This window comes from Arachis ipaensis, chromosome B05, assembly GCF_000816755.2.
Source record: "Arachis ipaensis cultivar K30076 chromosome B05, Araip1.1, whole genome shotgun sequence".
NCBI lineage: Eukaryota > Viridiplantae > Streptophyta > Magnoliopsida > Fabales > Fabaceae > Arachis > Arachis ipaensis.
In genome coordinates, this window is record NC_029789.2 from 129087716 (window position 1) to 129093356 (window position 5641).

The following is a 5641-nucleotide window of genomic DNA, read 5'->3' on the forward strand; positions in this document are numbered from 1 at the left end:
GAGCTGAAAAGCTCATTAAGTGAGCTTATATATGTTGGACCTTGGACCCGGTTTGGGGCCGGTCCAACCCGTTAGCGTTTTTAGCCCGTTCGACCCATCTTTGGGCGAAACCTTTAACACTAACACCCGGTTTTTCATTTCTAATATTTTTCTAAGGTTTTCGACTGTTTTCACTTTTTCTCGCACAATACCAGGCAGACTTAAACCGGTTTGACCGATTCAACTGCCGGTTTGTGGATTTTTTTTTCACGGTTTTTCACAGAAAATACATTTTCTGACTCGGAAAGACCTACTGAGTCCAAAAATCATATTTAAATCCCCAAATTCTCATTCTAACTTTCCGGAACTTAATTTGGACATTTAAATTATTTTATTTGTGAAAACTCCGGTTCTTATATCCTCCCCTCCTTAAAAAGATTTTTGCACTCAAAAATCATATCACGCGATGTAATATTTATATATATATTCTCCACGAAGCATTCTGCTTTCAACGTTATCAACCCGACAAGTTTCCAAAGCATTTCATTCACCATCATCCTACCGTGTCGATGTGCTCTCTCGCCTTCCGCTGCGTCACTCTGATTATCGTCATTAAGAATTTGAAAATTTTCCTTAAACCAAATACTGATTTTGTAATATTTTTCAAAACCTTTAAAACAAGTTCAATATAAATGGGTCCATTGTTAAAACCTTATCAAAAGAGTCAAAAACCTTGTATGTGTAAACCAATCACTTTGAAACACGATTTTTCTTAAACTAATTAGAATCCTTAAATCAAAAACCTTTCGATTTGAATCCCTTTTGATAAATCAAATTTGCAAACCAAAATCACAAGTTAACAAAATCTTAGGACTCACTTTCTCTTTTTAAATCATATCATTTGACCAAAAGTTCCAGTCCTAGTTTCAAAACTAAATCAATCAAATTAGAGCTCCAAACCAAGTTTAAAAATCAATCTAAGCTTTAAAACTTTTTCAACACGAATGACGATAGTCTATATTATGAAGATAAGTTGAGATTTGGTCATCGGCTTCCTAATTACATCAACCATGTTGTTGTGATCTATCCGCCCCACGTGTTCCTCGGTGTGGACAATCTCTAACCAAATGTTCCGGTGCACCACACTTGTAACATAGTTTCTTACCCAACTGGCATGGCCTATTCGAATGGTAGCTCCCACACTCCTGACATTTCATATCAGGGGAGTAAGCTCTTGACCGCTTCCCTTCACCATATCTCTTGAAGTTCTGTCCCCTCGGCCCAAGGTAATCGTCGCGTTCTCTACTAGTGTTTCCTCCATGAGTGTCCCTTGACGAGGCTACCATCTTTGCGTATTCCTCAACCACTCTTGCCTTGTTCACCAGATCGGAGAAAATCCGAATCTCCATAGGAGCCACAGCAGTCATGATGTCATCCTTCAAGCCCTTTGATACTAGACACACTTCCAACTTTCATAGGTATCCGGGGCATCCTGACACGCCCTAGAGAACCTACAGAGTTCCTCAAATCGGCTGGTGTAGTCCGCCACAGATAAAGAACCTTGCTTCAGCTGCAAAAGTTCCATCTCCTTCTCTCCCTTGCAGACTCAGGAAAGTACTTCTTGTAGAAGGTCGTTCGGAATACATCCCAAGGAACATCAGAGTTCTGAAATTAGAGCAAGCGGCATTCTGCCTGCCACCAATGCCAGGCCTCTTCTAGAAGCTGATAAACAGCAAACTCCATGTATTGGTTGTTCGGGACATGCTGTGCTTACAGTGCACGCTCCATAGCTTGGAACCAGTTATCAGCTTCCGTGGGATTGGTCGATCCTCTGAAAGTCGGTGGGTGAACTTTCAGAAACGTAGCTAGGGTCATCGGAGCACCTCCCAAGTTATCACCATTTTCGTCTCCATTCCCCACCGGTTGGCCTAACCTCTGCGCAGCTTGCAAAGTCGCAGCAGCATTTGCCTCCATGGTGTTCGCAAGATTTGCCATTACCGCCATGAACTCGGCATGGTTATTGGCTGGTTGCTTGTTTCTACTCTCTCTTCATGAACGTGTACGACCTCGTCTGCGAGTAGCCATTAGGGTTTCTGTCTACACCAAACAATTGATATCAAGGTGATCAGTCTCAATATCAAAAGCTTACAAGCTTGTTGGGAAGGTGAAACAGTTGAAAACAAAGTTTAAGTTTGAAAAACAGGGCGTGTGCGTACGCACAAGGGTGTGCGTGCGCACGCCCAGGCAGATTTTTAAAGTGTGCGTACGCACAGGTATGAAAATTCACAAGTCTGTTCACTCCCACAAGCTGTGCTAGCGCCCCCAACAGACTGACCTTCCCAACGTGTGCGTGCGCACAGGGCTGTGCGTATGTACAGGTTGTAAAACTTCCTTAGTGTGTGCGTGCGCACAAGGCTGTGCGTACGCACATACCAGAAATCACAAAATTCTGCAACTCTGCAAAATTTCAGATTTTGACACCAAACTTTGATTGATCATAACTTCCTCTACAAAAATTCAAATTTTACAAACTTTATATTAATTTGAAGAGTTTTCAATGAACTTTAATTTAACTCAAATCTCAACAAAATTTGAAAATCGAGGCTCATGTTATGATCCGTCAAAGTTCACCAAAAATCCATTTTTATCCAAAAACCTCATAACCTCAATTTAACCAACTTTCAAACCAAAACCAATCTAATCACTACCCTAACAATACCAAAACAACATAAAAGTCCATACCGCTCATTCCTCAATCTCAGCCATCCATAATCTTCTATTTTTACTATTCCACACCATCAAAATCATTATTCTCTAACGAACCAAAAATCATCACATACAAACCTAATTCTCCTCATTCATCAATAATATTTCCAAACATTCACTCACTCATCTACTCACCAATTCTTCCACATTTAACCAAATCTCAACTCAATAATTCTATTCACAATCACATTTCCTATCTCAATTTCCCAAACAAATATTCAAGCATCATAAATCACTTCATATACATATATATACCATACACCAAGTCCTACTCACCAACAAGAACCTCAACTTTACCACCAATTAAATATACCGATCCATATCACATACAACTTCACATACTCTACCAATAATTATCACCATTCACAATCATTCTATCATCATTCACATATCTTCAACTTTATCCACAATATCTAACAACCCCATCAACATGTCACAAGCCACTACACACATACATAACAACACAATTATCTCAATCAATTAACAACATCAATAGTTCAAATCCTATCTTAGGGTCAACTAGTCTAAGTGTCCATAAATATTTCATATTACATAAAGAAAACTGAAACTATACCTTGGCCGATTCCCAAACGTTCCAAACACCAAAACGAAGCCACCAAACTTGGTCCAAAGCCTCAACCAACTCCAACAAACACCAAAGCTCAAACTAACAACACATATATCACCAAAATCAAAACCTAAGATACCCAAAACAACTAAACACAAGGATTTAGTGAAATCTTACCTTATCCAACGAGATTTGGGATAAAATCCAACAATTACCCGCTACTAGAAATCACATAAACAAGCAAAATCACAAAACTTGCCAAGAAACCAAACCCAAAAACGTGCAATAACTTAGGGCTAGAAACTGGAGTGTGAAGAGAGAGATCTTACCAGATTTCTTTAGATAAAAAGGAAGAGCTCGTTAAGAGTTTCGCGTGGCCGCAAACGGCTCGTCAATCGGAGTTCCGGATTAAAAGTTATGGAGCTTTGAAGGAGGAGGTGAATAGTGCACTCTCTCTTCTTCCTCCCTTGTCTCCTACCAGCGCCCCTGTCTCTTTTTGGGGAGCAAATGAGCTGAAAAGCTCATTAAGTGAGCTTATATATGTTGAACTTTGGCCCGGTTTTGGTCCAGTCCAACTCGTTATCGTTTTTAGCTCGTTCGACCCAACTTTGGGCCAAACCTTTAACACTAACGTCCGGTTTTTCATTTCTAATATTTTTCTAAGATATTCGATTGTTTTTACTTTTTCTCGCACAATACCGGATAGACTTAAACCGGTTCGACCGGTTCTACTGCTGATTCGCGGTTTTTCACGATTTTTCGCAGAAAATACATTTTCTGACTCGAAAAGACCTACTGAGTCCAAAAATCATATTTAAATCCCCAAATTCGCATTCTTACTTTTCGAAACTTAATTTGAGAATTTAAATTATTTTATTCATAAAAACTCCGGTTCCTACAATACGAGTTCTACATAAACTGCAAAAGCATAACAAAACAAACATATAAATAGAAATACAAAACAATGTACAATAATAAAAAAACTTACTCTGTCTGCAGAAATATCATCTATTAAGTATTAACTGCCTGATATGCGAGATGGTCTATTTTTTTATATCTATGAAATTGCGAGCACCAAGTAATCGAGCTGAAATAAAATGAAACCATATTATTCTAAACCGATGTATTTAAATAATATATTTAAACAATGCATATTAAATAATATATAGTAACATATTATATTATATTAAGTAATTTTATCTGCACGCAAGCGAAAAGCTTGGCTGCAATCGCACCGGTGCTAGGAACGGTAACCATTCCCAAGCCCATACACAAAGTAGCGCCAATAGACCATCCACATCTTTACAATTATAACATGATGCCTGACATAATATCCTATACAAATGTGCCAGGCAAGCGAACCTCAACTAAAGTCCCTAATCTCAGAAATATTTCGGAGCAGAGGCAAGAGCTTCCAGTGGATTGTCAATCCTAACTTGTCACAAAATAAATTTGTGCCGAACAACAACAATATATGAATCTTTACATACATTTGTCTGTCGAGGGTGGTATACAACTGCATGCGTCACTTTAGGGTGCGGAGCCATGCAAGTTTGACGCCACTTCCTTTGTGATCAGCTGCAGTAGGTACTGTCGAAAATTGTATCATGAATTCATTTTCGAGGCTACTACTACTGCTATCTGTAAATCCTGACACCAGTAAACTATCTGTACTGTCGAAAATTGTATCATGAATTTATTTTCGAGGCTACTACTGCTGCTATCTATAAATCCTGACACCATTAAACCATTTGTCTGGAGTCCAAAAATCATTGCAACATCTTCGAACGTAATCGTGCATTCACCGTGTGGAAGGTGGAATGCATGAGTTTCTGGGCGCTACCGATCAATCAAAGTATTGATATGTGCGTTGTGTAAAGTAAATTTTTCAAGTATCTGAGATATGTGATAAAATTCACAATCTCGTAATTCGATTTCAATTCGGGGATCATACACATCTTGGTGAAGATATATTGATCCCAAATATCTTGAATTCTGAAATAAATTAAAAAACAACAACAACAACAATAATAAATAAACAAAGATAAAAAAATAATTACATATAGTAGACGATCAAGATATTCAACAATGTGATCTTCAAGATGCATAATGTCACAAACCATATTCTGCATTTTTTTTTTTGAAAAAAAAACATATTAACAAAATATTTTTTATAATAAAACATACATCCAGCATCTCTTTGTTAAACAATTTATACAAAGCTCATATAATTTAAAATTTTTCATCCATCAATAATTTTTTTAAATTAAATGTTTTATAAAGTTTACATAAATAAAGTACACTCTCTATATAAATTATTTATAATAT